Raw genomic sequence first — 22,150 nt, forward strand, 5'->3', positions numbered from 1 at the left:
TATTTTTGTGTGTGGTGTAAGGAAATGGTCCAGTTTCATTCTTCTGCATGTGGCTGTCCAATTTTCCCAACACCATTTGTTGAAGAGACTGTCTTTTTTCCATTGGACATTCTTTCCTGCTTTGTCAAAGATAAGTTGACCATAGAGTTGAAGGTCCATTTCTGGGCTCTCGATTCTGTTCCATTGGTCTGTGTGTCTGTTTTTGTGCCAGTACCATACTGTCTTGATGATGACAGCTTTGTAATAGAGCCGGAAGTCCGGAATTGTGATGCCGCCAGCTTTGCTTTTCTTTTTCGATATTCCTCTGGCTATTCGGGGTCTCTTCTGGTTCCATACAAATTTTAGGATTATTTGTTCCATTTCTTTGAAAAAAGTGGATGGTATTTTGATGGGGATTGCATTGAATGTGTAGATTGCTCTAGGTAGCATTGACATCTTCACAATGTTGGTTCTTCCAATCCATGAGCATGGAACGTTTTTCCATTTCTTTGTGTCTTCTTCAATTTCTTTCCTGAGTATTTTATAGTTTTCTGAGTACAGATCCTTTGCCTCTTTGGTTAGATTTATTCCTAGGTATCTTATGGTTTTGGGTGCAATTGTGAATGGGATCGACTCCTTGATTTGTCTCTCTTCTGTCTTGTTGTTGGTGTATAGGAATGCCACTGATTTCTGTGCATTGATTTTATAGCCTGCTACTTGACTGAATTCCTGTATGAGTTCTAGCAGTTTTGGGGTGGAGTCTTTTGGGTTTTCCACATAAAGTATCATATCATCTGCAAAGAGTGAGAGTTTGACTTCCTCTTTGCCGATTTGGATGCCTTTGATTTCTTTTTGTTGTCTGATTGCTGTGGCTAGGACTTCTAATACTATGTTGAATCGCAGTGGTGAGAGTGGACATCCCTGCCGCGTTCCTGACCTCAGGGGAAAAGCTCTCAGCTTTTCCCCATTGAGAATGATACTCGCTGTAGGTTTTTCGTAGATGGCTTTTATGATATTGAGGTATGTACCCTCTATCCCTATACTCTGAAGAGTTTTGATCAAGAAAGGATGCTGTACTTTGTCAAATGCTTTTTCTGCATCTATTGAGAGGATCATATGATTCTTGTTCTTTCTTTTGTTAATGTATTGTATCACGTTGATTGATTTGCAGATGTTGAACCAGTCTTGCAGCCCAGGGATAAATCCCACTTGGTCGTGGTGAATAATCCTTTTAATGTACTGTTGGATCCTATTGGCTAGTATTTTGGTGAGAATTTTTGCATCCATGTTCATCAAGGATATTGGTCTGTAATTCTCCTTTTTGATGGGGTCTTTGTCTGGTTTTGGGATCAAGGTAATGCTGGCCTCATAAAATGAGTTCGGAAGTTTTCCTTCCATTTCTATTTTTTGGAACAGTTTCAGGAGAATAGGTATTAATTCTTCTTTAAATGTCTGATAGAATTCCCCTGGGAAGCCATCTGGCCCTGGGCTTTTGTTTCTTGGGAGATTTTTGATGACTGCTTCAATTTCCTTAGTGGTTATAGGTCTGTTCAGGTTTTCTATTTCTTCCTGGTTCAGTTTTGGTAGTTGATACATCTCTAGGAATGCACCCATTTCTTCCAGGTTATCTAATTTGCTGGCATAGAGTTGCTCATAATATGTTCTTATAATTGTTTGTATTTCTTTGGTGTTGGTTGTGATCTCTCCTCTTTCATTCATGATTTTGTTGATTTGGGTCATTTCTCTTTTCTTTTTAATCAGTCTGGCCAGGGGTTTATCAATCTTGTTAATTCTTTCAAAGAACCAGCTCCTAGTTTCGTCGATCTGTTCTACTGTTCTTTTGGTTTCTATTTCATTGATTTCTGCTCTGATCTTTATGATTTCTCTTCTCCTGCTGGGTTTAGGCTTTATTTGCTGTTCTTTCTCCAGCTCCTTTAGGTGTAGGGTTAGATTGTGTATTTGAGACCTTTCTTGTTTCTTGAGAAAGGCTTGTATTGCTATATACTTTCCTCTCAGGACAGCCTTTGCTGTATCTCAAAGATTTTGGACAGTTGTGTTTTCATTTTCATTGGTTTCCATGAATTTTTTTAATTCTTCTTTAATTTCCTGGTTGACCCATTCATTCTTTAGTAGGATGCTCTTTAGCCTCCATGTATTTGAGTTCTTTCCGACTTTCCTCTTGTGATTGAGTTCTAGTTTCAAAGCATTGTGGTCTGAAAGTATGCAGGGAATGATCCCAGTCTTTTGGTACCGGTTGAGACCTGATTTGTGACCTAGGATGTGATCAATTCTGGAGAATGTTCCATGGGCACTAAAGAAGAATGTGTATTCCATTGCTTTGGGATGGAATGTTCTGAATATGTCTGTGAAGTCCATTTGGTCCAGTGTGTCATTTAAAGTCTTTATTTCCTTGTTGATCTTTTGCTTAGATGATCTGTCCATTTCAGTCATGGGGGTGTTAAAGTCCCCCACTATTATTGTATTGTTGTCAATGTGTTTCTTTGCTTTTGTTATTAATTGCCTTATATAATTGGCTGCTCCCATGTTCGGGGCATAGATATTTACAATTGTTAGATCTTCTTGTTGGATAGACCCTTTAAGTAAGATATAGTGTCCTTCCTCATCTTTTATTACAGTCTTTGTTTTAAAATCTAATTTGTCTGATATAAGGATTGCCACCCCAGCTTTCTTTTGGTGTCCATTAGCATGGTAAATGGTTTTCCACCCCCTCACTTTCAATCTGGGGGTGTCTTTGGGTCTAAAATGAGTCTCTTGCAGACAGCATATGGATGGGTCTTGTTTTTTAATCCAATCTGATAGCCTGTGTCTTTTGATTGGGGCATTGAGCTCATTTACATTCAGGGTAACTATTGAAAGGTATGAATTTGGTGCCATTGTATTGCCTGTAAGGTGACTGTTACTGTATGTTGTCTGTGTTCCTTTCTGATCTTTGCTGCTTTTAGGCTCTCTCTTTGCTTAGAGGACCCCTTTCAATATTTCTTGGAGGGCTGGTTTCATGTTTGCAAATTCCTTTAGTTTTTGTTTGTTCTGGAAGCTTTTTATCTCTCCTTCTATTTTCAATGACAGCCTAGCTGGATATAGTATTCTTGGCTGCATATTTTTCTCGTTTAGTGCTCTGAAGATATCTTGCCAGTCCCTTCTGGCCTGCCAGGTCTCTGTGGATAGGTCTGTTGCCAATGTAATATTTTTACCATTGTAGGTTACATATCTCTTCTCCCGAGCTGCTTTCAGGATTTTCTCTTTGTCTCTGAGACTCGTAAGTTTTACTATTAGATGTCGGGGTGTTGACCTATTTTTATTGATTTTGAGAGGGGTTCTCTGTGCCTCCTGGATTTTGATGCCTGTTTCCTTCCTCACATTAGGGAAGTTCTCTGCTATTATTTGCTCCAATATACCTTCTGCCCCTCTCTCTCTTTCTTCTTCTTCTGGGATCCCAATTATTCTAATGTTGTTTCGTCTTATCGAATCACTTATCTCTCGAATTCTGCCCTCGTGATCCTGTAGTTTTTTCTCCCTCTTTTTCTCAGCCTCTTTACTTTCCATCATTTGGTCTTCTATATCACTGATTCTCTCTTCTGCCTCATTTATCCTAGCAGTTAGTGCCCCCATTTTTGATTGCACCTCATAAATAGCCTTTTTGATTTCGACTTGGTTAGATTTTAGTTCTTTTATTTCTCCAGAAAGGGTTTCTCTAATAACTTCCACGCTTTTTTCAAGCCCAGCTAGTATCTTTAAAGTCATGATTCTGAATTCTAGGTCCGACATCGTACTAATGTCCGTATTGAGTAGGTCCCTGGCTGACGGTACTACCTCTTGTTCTTTTTGCTGAGGTGATTTTTTTCGTCTTGTCATTTTGTCCAGAGGAGAATAGATGAATGAGAGAACAAAATGCTAACAGGTTTACAACGTCCCCAGCAAATATACTGTATACAAATCAGAAAAGACCTGAAACCAGGGGAAAAGAAAGGGAAAGAAAGAAAAAAGAAAGAGAAGAAAAAAAAAGATAAAAACAAAAACAGAACAATACAAAAAAAGCAGAATGTGATCAAATATGATCAGGCTAGTGTATAGATCAGTGCCACACACTAGATTTTGGGCGTATTTTGGTCTGTTAGAAAAGAGTGCCTCCTAAAATTTTAAAGGAAGAAAGACATATATGTACAAAATAAGGGTTGATACAATGAAGGGATAGAAGATGACTGTAAAGATGAAAATTATAAAAGATTTTATAAAAGGACTTGATAAGTTGTTTGAAAAAAGAAAGAAGATTTAAAAAAAAAAGAAAAAGAAAAAAGGGAGAGAATGTCATCAGGCAGGAGACTAGAACAGAACCATATACTAGTGATTTAGGGTATATTTTTATCTGTTAGAAGAAACTGTATCTCAAAATTTTAAAGAGAGAACAACTTATATATATATGCCAAAAATAAGGGTAACTACTATGAAGGGATAAAATATGACTCTAAAAATGAAAAATAAAAAATGTTTTTTTTTTAAAAAAGAGATTGATAAGATGTTGGTTGAAAAAGGGAAAAAGAAAAAGAAAAAAAACAGTTAACAAAAATTAACTTTGATGAACTAATGAATCATGGTAAAAAAAAGCCATGAATTCTATGTGCAGTATTCCCCTAGCGCTGGAGTTCTCCCGTTCTCCTTGATCGGTAAACTTGGTCTTGGCTTGGTGGCTGTTCGTGCTGATCTTCTGGGGGGAGGGGCCTGTTGCTGTGGTTTCCAAATGTCTTTGTGGGAGGCTGAATTGCCCCGCCCTTGTTGGTCCGGGCTAAGCAAGCTGCTCGGGTTTGATCTCAGGAGCTTTTGTTCCCTGCAAGCTCTCCGTACAGCCTTGGAGGACCAGGGCAAAAATGGTGGCCTCCCAATCTCCCCCCGGAGGAGCTTAGAACTCGGGGCCCCGCTCCTCAGTGCGCCCCCAGAGAAAAGCAGTCACTCCCTTCTCCCCGGTCTCCGGCCGCACTCCGTGCTCACCCGGCCTGTGACCGAGCGTTTGTATCTCTGGCACCTGACCCCGTGTGGAGTCTCCAAACCCAGCAGATCCCTGCAGTGCGTTCCTGCGCCGCTCCTCCCCGGGAAGGAAGGGGAGTCTCCCCGGATCTGCCGCCTTTTGGGTCCCTGCTGCAGGAGCAGTGGCCCCACTGGGCCGCGGATCACAGTTTATGGCAACCCCAAGCTGAGAGCCCGCGCCTCAGCTCCCTCTCTGCAGCTGGCTTCCCCGCTCTGATACCTGGGAGCTCTGGCGCACTCAGGCTCCCCCGGTCTTTCTGTGACCCTAAGGGTCTGTCCCGCGAGGGTTCCACCCCCGCTTAGCCACTGGAGCGACGTCCCTCAGCGGAGCCCACTTCTAAAAGGTCCGATTTTGTGCTCCGCGGCTCTATCACTTGCCAGAAGCGGCCGGCGGAGGCCCCTCCCACGCCGTCTATCCTCCCGAATATTGCCTCAGATTCACTTCTCCGCATGTCCTACCTTCCAGTAAGTGGTCGCTTCTCTCAAGCATGGACTTTCTGAAAGAAGAGATGCCTATGCAGAATTTTGAAAAGTTGCTTCGGGTTTGATCCAAACTGTCCTACTTACGGATTATGTAGGAAAGTCACTTCCTAAGTGAAGTTAAGGAGTTAACTTCTCAGGGCGCCTGTGTGGCTCAGTTGGTTGGGCGTCTGCCTTTGGCTCAGGTCATGATCCCAGGGTCCTGGGATTGAGCCCTGCGTCAGGCTCCCTGCCTAGCGGGGAGCCTGCTTCTCCCTCTGCCTCTCCCCCTGCTTGTGTGTTCTCTCTGTCAAATAAATAAATAAAATCTTTAAAAAAAAGTTAACTTCTCTGAACCTCAAGTTATTAATATGAAAAATGACACTAATTACCATGAGGTTGTTGTAAGAAAAAGATATAAAAGGTGTCCACCTGAGGGGCACTCAATATAAGGGAGCTCTTACTATTTTTTTACCTTATCAAGTGCTCCATTTTATCCCTGTTGTAAGGATGTGCTGTCCTATTAAGAAATATGGCTTCCTGAGAAAATACTGGATAGATCAGATTATAACATGATTTTATAATCATTCCTTTAGAGTCCCAGTGTTTGGTATATTTTAGTTTGTATCAGAACCACCTGATAGACTTATTTAAAATGCAGATTATAGGCCATTGGCCAAGAGACTGTATGTGGAATGGAGCTTAGAAATAAGCATTTTGATAAGCACCACATTCTTGAAACTCAGAGTATGGTTTTCAGCAAAACAGCCTATTTGGGGACTTGGATGTGGTCATTGTATTTTCTTAAATTAAGTATTCTGATTTTTTTTTATCCTATTCAAAGAAATTGTTAGCTGAAGGTGGGGAGAGTATAGTAAATTTTAGTCATAGATATGAAGAAGCTAAAATGAGACTGATGTTAAGGTAGAGTAAATCTGGCTGAACAAGAATAGAGCTGCCTTAATTGAGACCCAGGGTAGAATATAGTTGATGGGCAGCATGCCAGTTCTTTAACAAGGGCTTGAGTTTTATTCTACTTTTGAATGGCCATCTATCATCCAGAGCTCCCTCTAGCCTGCTTTCCCTAATGTCCTTCTTTTTCCCTTTACTTTAACATTTTTTTCTTCTGTATCTACAAGATGAAGAAGAAACAGTGCTAGACTGCTGACTAAGTTCACATTCTGGCTCTGCTCTTTACTAACTGACCCCAGGAAAGTTCTTTAATCTCTGTAAACTTAAGGTATTTTATTTCTAAGATGAAATGAAAAATAACAGTGCAAGTATTTATTATATTAGTCCCCTTCTTTTATTTCTGCCTTCCTTTCCCCCCTCTCTTTCCTTTTCTATATACTTCCTAACCTCTTCCCAACCTGTAGTTGTGGGTCACAGCCATCAGTTTAGCCTCCCGCTTGACATGTCGTATATCACACCTTAATTTATAGGAAAATAAAAGAAGCCCATATTTAGATGAAATCTTGGAGTCTGTCTATACCAATTCTGTCAGCATCACTGCTACTACTAAATTTTATGCTCCATAAGAGTATTAGTTGTTTCTGTCTTTTTTACAGTTACATTCCCATGGTGGCTGGCACAGATTAGGCAGTCAGTAATGTAATTTAAATGAATGAATGAAAAAATGAACCTTATCATATGATTCAAAAATCTTTATAGTTGTCTCCCCTTCAACTATTAGACGCTGAGATCAGTGTTAGGGATTATACCTTACTCATTACTATATTTTTAATACTTTCCATGGGATCTTTGGGATCTTGCATGCAAATGAATGATTAAAATGAATACAATAGGTGGTCATATTTTCTTTATTATCTCCAATGACAGGGAACTTTTTATCTTTAAAGGTAATCAGATAAAAGGCAACCAACTATTTCATTCATTTAGTCTACATTTCAAATGGTGTTATAGTGATCCATGAGTGTCTGAGTGAAATATTATGAGGTTTATCATCGTCTTCTTACAATTTCGAGACTCCTAAGTCCTCTCCTTGTACCTCAGAGTTGATCATGGTAAGTTCCACAGGTTATGTAGAAGACAACTGAAAGTAAGTAAAAAGTCAGTGTAGCAATTGATCATAAGCCAAAAACTGAGATCACTTTGACTGCTATGTGGAGAATAGACTGAAGAAGGAGTAGAAAGGTAGAGCAGGTACACCTGTTAGGAAGCTAGTAAAATAATCCAGGCTTGGACCAGGGTTGAAATAGTGGAAATGTTGAGAAATTGTTTTGGAAGTATCTTATAAGTAAGGCAAGTATAATTTCCTGATGGATTGGATATAGGATATGGAATCAAGGATGACTGCAAGGTTTTGGGTCTGAGCAATTAAAAGGATGAAGTTTGTCATCAATTGAGATGGGAAAGGCTACAGGCAAAACAGGTTTTGGACTTGTTAAGTTTGAGATGTTTATCAAGACCTCCAAGTGCTTATGTAAACCTCCAAGTAGGGAGTTGGATGTATGAGTCTGGTTTTTGGAAGAGAGATCTTTATCTGAGTTATAAATCTGAGAGTCATTGGCATAAAGATGTTATTTAAAGCAAAGGCACTAATTGAAATAACTAAGGGAGTTAATTAAGTAGAAGTAAAGAAAAGGACCAAGAACTGAGCCCTGGGGCATTCTGACATTGAGAAATGGGAAGAGGAAGAGGAACCAGCAAAGAAAACTAAAAAGGGGGGCGTCCAATAAGATAAAATGAAAACCAAGACAGTGTGTTGTCCTGGAAGCCAATGAAGAAAGTATCAAAGATACAGGAGTTGTTATTGTGTCAAATGTAAGATAAGGACTGAGAAATGCTGATTGAATTTAGCAGTATGGAGGTCATTGGTGACTTGGATGAAACCATTTTCCCTGGAAAGGTAGGGGCACCTGATTGGAATGGGTTCAGAAAGAATGGAAGGAAACAAATTAGAAACTATGGACAACTCTAGTCTTGCTCTAAAGGGAACAAAGAAATGAGATCATGGGGCAGGAAAAGTGAAGTCAATAGGAGGTGCTTTTGTTTTTATTTATTTTGGAGTTTTTGTTTTATCATTTTAGTGCTTTTGTTCTTAAAGATGGGGAAAATTACATCATGTCTTTATGTTGGTAGGAGTGACTCATCTTTGCTATCCTGAAAGCAAAGTCAAGACAGATTTTCCATAACATTACTTGAATCACTGCATCCAGCCATGCCTAAATTTGGAGTCACCCACTTGAACTTCCTGGTTAAATGAGATGACATTCCTTTTTTTGTTTAAGTAGTTTAAGTCAAATGCCACTTTCAGTGAAGAATCCTAAACTACTTTTTCTTCCTGTCTTCAAAATGATCTTCATATTACTTTTAAAGTTAACTTTCCCCAGGTGCCTGAGTGGGTCAGTTGGTTGAGCATCCAACTCTTGGTTTCATCTCAGGTCATGATCTCAGGGTTGTGAGATCCATCCCCAGGTCAGGCTCCGTGCTCAGCACAGAGTCTGCTTGTCCCTCTCTGTCCCCCCTCTGCTCCTTCCACACCTCTCTAAAATAAACAAATAAATAAAATCTTAAAAAAAATAAAGTTAACTTTCCCTTGGTTTCTAATATAAATTATGATTATATTATTTATCATTTATTATACATTATTATACACTTATAGACATGACTAATCTTCTTGTAAATAAATAATAATTTGCAATTTTACAAATTGAAAATGAAATTATAATAGGGAAACCTGGAAAATTAGCCTTTAACACTTATTCATGCTGCATCCCAATCACTGTGTCTGTCCTCCTTACAAATATAACCACTGCCCTGGTTTGATGGTAATCAATTTCTTGCTTTTCTTTCTTGTTCCACTTAAGCATATATCTCTAAATACTATAACTTAAAGTTGCCTGTTTTTTAACTTTATATAAATGTAATCATGCACTAAGTATAATTTTTATCTGACTTATTTTATTCAACATTACATTATGACATTCATCTATGTTGTTAAATGTTGTAATACTGTAATACTGTTTTAATACTGTAGCGTAATCCACAGTTACATGATATAGAACATTTTTGTGTCTCCAAAAATTTATTTCAGGTGGCTTCTTGTGGCAATCCCCAACCTGCTAAGAGGTAACCACTCTCTTAATATATTCCGCCTTAGAGTAGTTTTCCTGTTCTATAATATCATATAAGTGAGATTATATATAGTATATATCTGTTTGTGCTGGGCATTATGGTTATGAGAGTCACTGTATTATTATGTGTATCAGTAGTTCATTCCTTTTTAATGCATAAGTAGTATTTGATTATATGAATATACCACAATTTGTCCACTCTTCTTTGAATAATATTTGAGTTTTTTCAATTTGTTTGCTGTTGTGACTATAGTTGCTGTAAATATTCTTATATAAGACTTTGTGTGGGCTTTTTTTTTTTTTTTTCATTTCTCTCAGCTAAATACCTAGGGGTGGAATTTTTGTGTCAAAGTGTACCTATATGTAAATGATATGTAATTCTGGAATTCATCAGCTTATTTATGGGATTCTCACTAGCAGTATATGGAAGTTCTGGTTGCTCCACTTTTTGGCCAAAATTTGGTGGTGTCATTCTTTTTAATTTTAGCCATTTTAATACTTGTGTAATGGTATCTCATTATGGGTTTTAATTTATATTTTTTTGGTCTTATTTAAATTCAAGTTAGTTAACACATAGTGTGCTATAATTTTGGGGTCAAATGTAGTGTTTCATCTGTTGCATTTAACACCCAGTGCTCATTACGTCAAGTGTGCTCCTTATTGCCCGTCACTACATTACTGCATCCCCCTACCAAGCTCCCCTCCAGCAACGCCTGTTTGTTCTCTATAGTTAAGAGTCTCTTATGGTTTGTCTTCTCTGTTTTTATCCAATTTCTTTTTCCTTCCATTCCCCTATGTTCGTCAGTTTTGTTTCTGAAATTCCACATGAATGAAATCATATGGTATTTCTTTCTAAACTGACTGACTTACTTTGCTTAGCATGATACCCTGTAGTTCCATCCATATTGTTGCAAATGGCAAGATTTCATTCTTTTTGATGGTTGAGTAATACTCCAGTGTGTGTGTGTGTGTGTGTGTGTGTGTGTGTGTGTACCACATCTTCTTTATTCATCCGTTGATGGACATCTGGGCTCTTTCCATAGTTTGGCTATTGTGGACATTGCTGCTATAAACATTGGGGTGCATTTGCCCCTTCGAATCAGTATTTTTGTATCCTTTGGATAAATACCTAGTGGTACCATATGTTGCATCATAGGGTAGTTCTATTTTTAACTTTTTGAGGAACATCCATACTGTTTTCCAGAGTGGCTGCACCAGCTTGCATTCCCACCGATAGTCCCCTTTCTCTCCATCCTCACCAACATCTCTTGTTTCCTGTGTTGTTAATTTTATTTATTTATTTATTTATTTTTCTATATTGTTAATTTTAGCCATTCTAACAGGTGTGAGGTGGTATCTCATTGTAGTTTTGATTTGCATTTCTCTGATGATGAGTGATGTAGAGCATTTTTTCATGTGTCTGCTAGCCATTTCTATGTCTTCTTTGGAGAAATGTCTGTTCATGTCTTCTGCCCATTTTTTAACTGGATTATTTATTTTTTGGGTCTTGAGTTTGATAAGTTCTTTATAGATTTTGGATACTAGCCCTTTATCTGAATGTCATTTGCAAGTATCTTTTCCCATTCCATTAGTTGCCTTTTAGTTTTGTTGATTGCTTGCTTCACTGTGCAGAAGCTTTTTATCTTGGTCGAGTCCCAGTAGTTCATTTTTGCTTTTGTTTCCCTTGCCTCTGGAGACATGTCTAGTAAGAATTTGCTGTGGCTGATGTCAAAGAGGCTGCTGCCTGTGTTCTTCTCTAGGATTTTGATGGTTTCCTGTCTCACATTTAGGTCTTTCATCCATTTTGAACTTACTTTTGTGTTTGGAGTAAGAATATGGTCCAGTTTCATTCTTTTGCATGTTGCTATCCAATTTTCCCAACACAGTTTGTTGAAGAGACTGTCTTTTTTTCCATTGGATATTCTTTCCTGCTTTGTCAAAGATTAGTTGACCAGGGCGCCTGGGTGGCTCAGTTGGTTAAGCGACTGCCTTCAGCCCAGGTCATGATCCTGGAGTCCCGGGATCGAGTCCCACATCGGGCTCCCTGCTCAGCAGGGAGTCTGCTTCTCCCTCCGACCCTCTTCCCTCTCATGGTCTCTATCTCTCATTCTCTCTATCTCTCATTCTCTCTCTAATAAATAAATAAAATCTTAAAAAAAAAAGATTAGTTGACCATAGGGTTCAGGGTCCATTTCTGGGTTCTCTCTTCTGTTCCATTAATCTGTGTGTATGTTTTTGTGCCAGTACCATACTATCTTGATGATTACAGCTTTATAATACAGCTTGAAGTACAGAATTGTGATGCTTCCAGCTTTGGTTTTCTTTTTCAACACTACTTTGGCTATTTGGAGTCTTTTCTGGTTCCATACAACGTTTAGAATTGTTTGTATCAGCTCTATGAAAAATGCTGGTGTTACTTTGATAGGGATTGCATTAAATCTGTAGAATGTTTTGGGTAGTATAGTATTAACACTATTTGGGTAGTATAGTATTAACAATATTTATTCTTCCAGTCCACGAACATGGAATGTTCTTTCATTTCTTTGTGTCTTCCTCAATTTATTTCATAAGCATTCTATAGTTTTCAGAGTACAGATCCTTTACCTCTGTAACCTACCTTGGTTAGGTTTTCTCACCAACAGAAAAGACAGGAAGGTATCACAACCTAGGAACTTGCTCAAAGCAGATATAAGCAATATATCTGATCAAGAATTTAGATCAACAGTTATAAGACTACTAGCTGGACTTGAGAATAGCATAGACAAGAGCGGAGAAACCCTTGCTGCGGAGATAAAAGACCTAGAAACTAGTCAGGATCAGGATGAAATAAAAAATGCTATAACTGAGATGCAGAACAGACTGGATATAATCACTATGAGGGTTGAAAAAGCAGAGAAGAGGATAGGTAATATAGAAGATAAAATTATGGAAAATAATGAATCTGAAGAGAAGAGGGAAAGAAAACTATTAGATCACAAACGTAGACTTAGGGAACTCAGCAACTCCATAAGCTAAATAATCTCCATATCATAGAAGTCCCAGAAGAGGAAGAGTGGGGAAAACGGACAGAAGGTTTATTTGAATCAATTATAGCTGAGAACTTCCGTAATCTGGGGAAGGAAACAGGCATTCAAGTGCAAGAGGCACAGAGAATTCTGCTCAAAATCAATAAAAACAGGTCAACACCAAGACATCATAGTGAAACTTGCAAAATGCGAGGATAAAGAGAAAATCCTGGGGGTGCCTGGGTGGCTTAGTTGGTTAAGCATCTGCCTTCAGCTCAGGTCATGATCCAGGAGTCCTGGGATTGAGCCCCGCATCAGCCTCCCTGCTCAGTGGGGGCTCAATCTTAAAGATAGATAGATAGATAGATACATACATACATACATACATACATACATACAAAGAATCAATCCTGAAAGCAGCCCGTGAGAAAAAGTCCTTATCCTATAAGGGTAGACACATAAGGCTGGCATCAGACCTGTCCACAGAGACCTAGCAGGTCAGAAGGGACAGAATGATATATTCAGTCACTGTGCTAAATGGGAAAAATATGCAGCCAAGAATACTTTATCCAGCAAGGCTGTCATTCAGAATAGGAGAGATAAAGAGTTTCTAAGATAAATAGAAACTAAAGGATTTCAAGAACACTAACCCAGCCCTGCAAGAAATATTACACGGGACCCTTTGAGTGGAAAGAGAGACCAAAAGTAATGAAGACTAGAAAGGAACAGAGACAATCTACAGGAACAGTGACTTTATAGGTATTAAATGGCATTAGATTCATATCTTTCAATAATTACTCTGAATGTAAATGGACTAAATACTCTAAACAAAAGACATAGGGTATTAGAATGGATTGAAAAAAAAATAAGACCTGGGCGCCTGGGTGGCTCAGTCATTGGGCGTCTGCCTTCGACTCAGGTCATGATCCCAGGGTCCTGGGATCGAACCCCACATCAGGCTCCCTGCTAGGCGGGAAGCCTGCTTCTCCCTGTCCCACTCACCCTGCTTGTGTTCCTGCTCTTTCTCTCTCTCTGTCAAATAAATAAATAAAAATCTTACAAAAAAGTATAAAAAAAATAAGACCCATCATCTATATGCTGCTTACAAGAGACTCATTTTAGATCCAAAGTCACTTCCAAATTGAAAGTGAGGGGGTAGAGAACCATTTATCATGCAATAGACATCAAAAGAAAGCTGGAGTAGCCATCCTTGTATCAGAAAAACAAGTTTTAAACCAAAGATGGCAATAAAAGATGAAGAAGGACACTATATCATAATAAAGGGGTCTATCCAAGAAGAAGATCTAAGAATTATAAATATTTATGCCCCTAACTTGGGAGCAGCCATATATATAAATCGATTAGTAACAAACTTAAAGAAACTCATTAATAATAATACAATAATAGGGGACTTTAACACCCCACTCACAGCAATGGACAGATCATCTAAGCCAGAAGATCAGCAAGGAAGCCAGGGCTTTGAATGACACACTGAACTAGATGGACTTGACAGATATATTCAATGGATTTCATCCTAAAGCAGCAGAATGCACATTCTTTTCAAGTGCACATGGAACATTCTCCACATACTAGGTCACATATCAGGGCTCAACTGATATAAAAAGACTGAGATCATACCATGAATAGTTTCAGACCACAATGCTATGAAATTTGAAGTCAGCCACAAGAAAAAATTTGGAAGTACCACAAATACATGGAGGTTAAAGAACATCCTACAAAAGAATGAATGGGTCAACCAGGAAATTAAATAAGAATTTAAAAAATACATGGAAGCAAATGAAAATAAAACATGACAATTGAAAACCTTTGAGATGCAACAAAGGTGGAAGTATATAGCAATACAGGCCTTCCTCAAGAAGCAAGAAAAGTCTCCAAATACACAACCTTATACCTAAAGGAGCTGGATAAAGAACAGCAAATAAAGCCTAAAACCAGAAGAAGGGAAAGAATTAAGATTAGAGCAAAAATCAATGATATAGAAATTAAAAAAGCAGTAGAACGGATCAATGAAACTAGGAGCTGGTTCTTCAGAAGAATTAACAAAATTGATAAACCCCTAGCCAGACTTACCAAAAAGAAAAGAAAAAGGACCCAAATAGAATCATGAATGAAAGAGATCACAGCCAACACTGCAGAAATACAAACAACTGTAAGGGAATATAATATATGCCAACAAATTAGGCAATCTGGAAGAAATGGATAAATTCCTAGAAACATATAAACTACCAAAACTGAAACAGGAAGAAAGGAAAATCTGAACAGACCATAAGCAGCAAAGAAATTGAATCAGTAATCAAAAACCTACCAACAAACAAGAGTCCAGGGCTGGATGGTTTCCCAGGGGAATTCTACCAAACATTTAAAGAAGAATTAATACCTGTTCTTCTGAAACTGTTTCCCAAAAATAGAAACGGAATGAAAACTTCCAAACTCATTCTATGAGGCCAGCATTACCTTGATTCCAAAACCAGACAAAGACCCCACTAAAAGGGAGAATTACAGACCAATATCATTGATGAACATGGATGCAAAAATTCTCAACAAGATACTAGCTAGTTGAATCCAACAGTACATTAAAAGGTTTATTTACCACAATCAAGTGGGATTTATTCCTGGGCGGTGGGGTGGTTCAACACCTGCAAATCAATCAATGTGATACACCAGATTAATCAAAGAAAGGGTAAGAACCATATGGTCCTCTCGACAGATGCAGAAAAAGCATTTGACAAAATACAGCATCCTTTCTTGATTAAAAAAACAAACAAACAAACTCAAGAAAGTAGGGATAAAAGAAACTTACCTCAACATCGTAAAGCCCACATATGGAAGACCCACAACTAATACCATCCTCAATGGGGAAAAACTGAGCTTTCCTCCTAAGGTCAGAAACATGACAGGGATGTCCACTCTCACCACTGTTGTTCAACATAGTACTGGAAATCCTAGCCTCAGCAGTCAGACAACCAAAAAAATAAAAGGCATCCAAATCGGCAAGGAAGAAGTCAAACTTTCACTATTTGCAGATGACATGATACTCTATGTAGAAAACTCAAAAGACTCCACCAAAAAATTGCTAGAACTGATACAGGAATTCAGCAAATTTGCAGGATATAAAAATCAACACACAGAAGTCTGTTGCATTTCTACACACCAACAACGAAGCAGCGGAAAGAGAAATCAAGGAATTAATCCTGTTTACAGTTGCACCAAATACCATAGTATGTATGGGTTTTTTATTGTTATAGAAATTCTTTATATATTCTCTATACAAGTCCTTTAGCAGATATGTTTGTCAAATATTTTCTCCTAGTCTTTGTCTTGCCTACTCATTTTTCAAGTGTCTTTTGAAGGGCAAAAATTTTGATGAAGTCTAATTTATCAGTTTTTTTTTTTTTAAGATTTTATTTATTTATTTGACAGAGACACAGCGAGAGAGAGGGAACACAAGCAGGGGGAGTGGGAGAGGGAGAGAAGCAGGCTTCCCGCAGAGCAGGGAGCCCAATGCAGGGCTCGATCCCAAGACCCTGGGATCATGACCTGAGCTGAAGGCAGCTGCTTAACAACTGAGCCACCCAGGTGCCCCTAATTTATCAGTTTTTTAATGGTTATTGCTTTCTCAATATTTTTATAATTTTTCTGGTAGGCTTATATATATCTTTATATTTATTTCTAAATATTTGAAATTTTATGCTATTGTAAATGGTATCACTTTTAAATTGTATTTTCTAACTGCTGGTCTATTAAAATACAGCTGCTTTTTCTATATTGTTAAACAGCAACCTTGCTAAATTCACTGATTTTAATAATTTATCTATAGATTCTTTTGGATTTTCTAACTCCATAATCTACAAATAATGGGCATTATGATTTTTTCCCCCTTCTAATCCTCATTTTCTTTTCCTTGCCTTTTGTACTGATTAAGACCTCCACTAGAATGTTGGATAAAAAGGTGACAGTAGCATCCCTTTCTTGTTCAGTTATCTTTAAAAATAAGTACCACCACCAATAAGGTTTCAGCGTTTAGTTTGATGTTTGCTGTAAGTTTTTATAGATAACCTTTATCAGATTAAGGAAATCCTCTTGTTTTCTATTTGTTGGTAGTTTTTATTATGATTACAGATTGAATTTGACCATTAGTTATTCTAAAGCAAGAGGTTTTAGGTGAACATTTAATTTTCTGTACTGCAGAATTTACTTAACTAGTTTTAAATTGTCTTCATAAAATCTTTTACTTAAATTATTCCTCTGAGTATCAATATAAGAGGACACCTAGAATGGGCTGAAGCCTGTGATTCTTGTATTTGAGATTTTGGTATCTGGAGTTCTGCTCCTTCTAGGATGTTGTTCCAGCGCAGCTTTTTTTTTTTAAGTAGGTTTCACCCCCAGTGTGGATCCCAGTGTGGGGCTTGAACTCAAGACCCTGAGATCGAGACCTGAGCTGAGCTGAGATCAAGAGTCAGACGCTTAACTGACTGAGCCACCCAGCCACCCATGTGTAGCTTATTTTTAACCAGCTGTACTGCATGTTACACTTTCACTCTATTTAAGCCTCATTGTAATCCAGTAAATAGATACAATAGATAGAATACAAGTAAACAGATTAATATTATTAAAGACAATTTTGGTGTGATGTAAAGACTAGCTCTCTGATTTGGGCTTGTCTAAGATAACCCAGCTAGCAAGTGTCAGGACCCAGACTTATATATTTTGATTTACAGTGTAATGTATTCTTCTTTATACCATAGCTACTTCTACTTGTGCCTGAGTGTTGGTTAGTTTGGTGAAAAGAGACTAGCTTATAGACCATTGGAGGTAGTAATCTAGATAAGTAGGAATGAGATCCTGAACTAAAGAGCAATGGTAAGAATAAGATAGGACCTGGCATGCAAAATGTATTTTTGCCATTCTCTTTGCTATTTTTTCTTTTTAAAAATATTTTATTATTTTTTAAATATTTTATTTATTTATTTATTTATTTGCGAGAGAGAGAGAGAGAGAGAGAGAGAGAGAGAGCGAGAGACAGCATGAGTGGGGCGGGGAGAGGGAGAAGCAGGCTTCCTGCTGAGCAGGGAGCCTGATGCAGGGCTGGAGCCTGATGCTCTAGGCACTCCCTTTGTTATTTTTCTATCAGTTTTACTCAGTTCTATCATAGGAGCTCTTTGCCCACCATGTATCATAACTACCTGTTTACATGTCTCTCTCTCTTCATGTCTTCATGTTTACATGTCTCTCTCTCTCTCTCTACTCAAGGGCTCTGTCTTTATATACCTTCATTGCTCAATATTAGCACATTGTTCAAAAGATGTTATTTGATTGCTTGCTTTGCTGGGTGAATGAATAGATAGATTATAGAACCATTTTTAGAGAACTTATAAACTTTGTATATGGGAGGCAAAGTTCAACATTGAATGACCAGGATGTTTTCCTTAATAGGGTCTGGAAAATCAGGAGCATAATTTTTAGGGGAAGGGTGATGAGTTCAGTTTGGAACTTGTTAAGTTTAAGTGACTTCCTTAGGAGATGTCTAGCAAGTAGTTGGAAATGTAGATCTGGAACCTAGAAGATTTTTAGAGGTGTGTGTGTGTGTGTGTGTGTGTGTGTGTGTGTGTGTGTGTGTGTTTCCAGCAAAAAGTAATCTTTGAAATTACTTGAATGTATCCTAGTTCTCACCATCGTTTCTCTCCTGTAAATAACTTTAACAGCCTCCTAACTAATCTCTCTGCTTCTCTGTTCCAGCCTCTCTTTCAATCCATTCCCCACATTCCCATCAGAATGATCTTTCTGAAATATAGATCTGATCATGATGTTGCCTTATTTAAAATAATGTTTTAATGGTTCTTTCTTATTTTCAGAAAAGAATTAAAACTCTTTACTGGGGCGCCTGGGTGGCTCAGTCGGTTAAGCATCTGTCTTCAATTCAGGTCATTATCCCAGGGTCCTGGGATTGAGCCCCATATCGGGCTCCCTGCTCAGTGGGGAGCCTGCTTCTCCCACTCCCTCTGCCCCTCCCCCCTGCTCGTGCTTGCTATCTCTCTCTCTCTTTCTCTCGCTCTCAAATAAAATAAAATCTTTAAAAAGACAAAAATTTAAAAAAACCCTCTTTATCTATTTCCTTACAATCTCAACCCTCCCTACCTCTTCGGGCACACGTCTACCATTCTCTTCTTTATAGTGTACCTTTCAGCCATACAGGACTACTTGCAGTGCTGTGTATAGGCCACAATTATAGTAGTATTGGTGGTGGAGATGGTGGTGATACTGCTGCTAATACTAGTATTTTTCCAATAAATGTTAGGATTGTGCCAGCCCTTCTTCTGTGCAATTTATATGTAATAGTAATAGCTAATAGTTAATGTAGCACATACCTTGTAACAGCAGCTTTCTAAGAGCTTAACTCTTTGCCACACCCAGCAGGGAAAGGTGTCTCCTTAGGTTCAATTAAACATTCAGACTCACAAGATGATATAATAGGCCACACTTGACGTTAGTCTACTCAAACTATATAGGACATTTTAAGATTTGCTATAAAACTACAATAATCAAAACCATGTGGTATTGGCACAAAGACAGACATATAGACAAGTGGAGTGGAATAGAAAGCCCAGAAATAAGTCCTCCTATATATATTCTCAAGTGATTTTTGACAAAGGTACCAAGACCATTCAATGGGGAAAGGATAGTCTTTTTAACAGCTGGTGCTGGGAAAACTGGATATCCCCATGCAGAAGAATGAAGTTATTAGACCCTTACCTAACAACATATGCGAAAATTATCTGAAAAGAATCAAGAACCTAAATGTAAGACCTAAAACAATAAAACTTTTAGAAGAAAGCTTAGGACAAATCTTTATAACATTGGATTTGACAGTGATTTCTTGGCTATGATGCCAAAGGCAGAGGTAACAAAAGAAATTGGATGTCATGAAAACCAAAAATTTTTGTACATCACATCAAAGACACTCTCTACAGAGTAAGAAGTTAACCCATAGAATGGCTGAAAATATTTGCAAATCGTAAATCTAGTAAGAGATTAATATGCAAAATATATAAAGAATTCCTGCATGTCAACTACAGAACCAAAGAGCTTGATTCAAAAATGGGCTAAGGACTTGAAGAGACATTTTTCCCAAAAAGATAAACAAATGTCCAATAAGTACATGAAAAGATGCTCAACCTCGCTAATCATTAGGGAAATGCATATCAAAATTATAATGAGAAACCACCTCATATTTGTTAGAATGGGTGTTATCAAAAAACCAGAAAACACGTGTTGAGAAAGATGTGGAGAAATTGGAAGCCTGTGCACTGTTTGTAGGAATGTAAAATGGTACAGCCACTGTGGAAAACAGTGTGGAGTTTCCTCAAAAAATTAAAAATAGAATTACCATATGACCCAGATATTCCACTTGTGGTTATATGCCTTAAAGAACTTGAAAGACTCTCAAAGAAACTGTACCCATGTTCATAGCAGCATTATTCACAAAGCTGAAATATGGAAGTAACCCAAGTGTCCTTTGATAGATGAATGGATAAGCAACATCTGGTATGTATATACAATGGAATATTACTCAGCCTTTAAAAGGAAGGAATTTCTGTAATATGCTACAACATGGATGAACCTTGAGGACATTATGCTAAGTGAAGTAAGTCAATTATAAAAAGACAAATACTGTATGATTCCACTTATATGAGGTACTTAGAGTAGTTAAAATCATAGAAACAGAAAGTAGGATGTGGTTGCCAGGGGCTAGAGAAGGGAAGAATGGGGAGTTATTATTTACTAGGTATAGAGTTTAGTTTTACAAGATGAAATGAGTTACGGGGATGGATGGTGGTGTTGGCTGCACAACAATATGAATGTGTTTAATACCACTGAACTGCACACTTAAAAATTACCGTGATGGTAAATTTTATGTTATATGTATTTTAACACAAGAAAGAAAACGAAATATATAGGACAGGAACCAAAGCTTGTTAGCAAGACAACATCAGGCATTCTTTACTGAGAGCTTGTAGCAGTTCATAGAGTTGTCTGCGCAGCTGTTCAGGAGCTACTCTTGGCGTCCATTCCCCTAGGTGATTCTCATGTATAAAGAAATGAGATCCACATTGGACATGTTTAGGAGTTGCCCTGCCTTAACAGGCTTATGCCCCACAGGAGCCAATATCTCTTATGGTAGTTATATAGGCATAGTAGCCAGGGTCCCCAAAAGGGTTGTGCCAAGTTACATGAGTCATCAACACTCAGGGGAGCCCAAAGATTGGGCTTACAACTAGGTATTTACATTTCTTCCCATTATTACCAATCAGGTGTCATTTTAAACATAACATTGCTTAGGAACATAGTTGACATTTTACCTTTATTAGGTTTTCAGGGAAACATAGTTAAAAATTTAATCAAAGACCAAAGTCTCATGAAGCAGGGGAGTTTTATTAACCCTTTACCCACTCACATATTAAACTATTTATTCCTTACTACAACAAAATGAGGTAGTTACTATTATTATCCCATTTTACAGATAAGGAAACTGAGGTACAGAGAAGTTATGTAACTTCCTCAAGGTCATACAACTATTAAACAAGATAGTAAACATGAACCCAGGCAGTGTGACTCCAGCATGTACACTCTCAATCACTGTGTTAGGCAGAATGATAACTCTCCAGAAATGTCCATATTCTGATCCCTGGAACCTGTGACTGTGTTATGTTAACAATGGCAAAGAGGAGGGATGCTTGGGTGGCTCATTCAGTTAAGCATTTGTCTTGGGCTCAGGTCATGATCCCTGGGTTCTGCTTGCTCGGCAGAGAGCCTGCTTCTCCCTCTGCCTGCTGCTCCCCCTGCTTGTGTGTGTGCTCTCTCTCCCTGACAAATCTATCTATCTATCTATCTATCTATCTATCTATCTATCTGTCTGTCTGTCTGTCTATCTATCTATCTATCTATCTATCTATCTATCTATCTATCTGTCTATCTTTAAAAAAAACAACAGTGGCAAGGAGGAATTAAGGTTGTAGTGGGAATTTACTAATCAGCTGACCTTGAGATGGCAGGATTATCCTGGATTGACCTTGAGATGGCAAGATTATCCTGGATTATCCAGATGGTCCCAATGCAACCACAAGGGTCTTTATAAGTGAAAGAGAGATGAAAGAGAGATAAAAGAGATTCAGTGTCAGATTGATACAGTGGAGATTTAGTCATTACTAGGGATAAGATGGAGGAAAGGGCCACAAACCAAGGAATACAGGTGAGCACTAAAAGTCTGATAGTGGCGCCTGGGTGCCCTCATCAGGTCATGGTCTCAGGTCCTGGGATTGAGCCTCGTGTCCAGCCCCGCGTTGGGCTCCCTGCTCAGTGGGGAGTCTGCTTCTCCCTCTCCCTCTGCCCCTCCCCCCGCTCATGCTTTCTCTCTTGCACACACTCTCTCTCTCTCAAATAAATAAATAAAATCTTTGAAAAAAAATAAAATAAAAGCTGAATAAAGCAGGGAAATGGATTTTCCCTTAGAACCTCTTGAAGGAATGCAACCTTGCCACCACTTTGATTTTA

General features: G+C 38.2%; 1 protein-coding gene across 1 annotated transcript in view; it reads left to right on the top strand.

The window, feature by feature from the left end:
- Positions 1-22,150, top strand: part of ZSWIM5 (zinc finger SWIM-type containing 5) — a 214,732-nt gene that overhangs the window by 92,397 nt on the left and 100,185 nt on the right. The window lies entirely within an intron of this gene.

This window comes from Eumetopias jubatus, unplaced genomic scaffold (assembly GCF_037043125.1).
Source record: "Eumetopias jubatus isolate StellerSeaLion01/CBP00866 unplaced genomic scaffold, mEumJub1_p1.0 scaffold_4, whole genome shotgun sequence".
Classification (NCBI taxonomy): domain Eukaryota; kingdom Metazoa; phylum Chordata; class Mammalia; order Carnivora; family Otariidae; genus Eumetopias; species Eumetopias jubatus.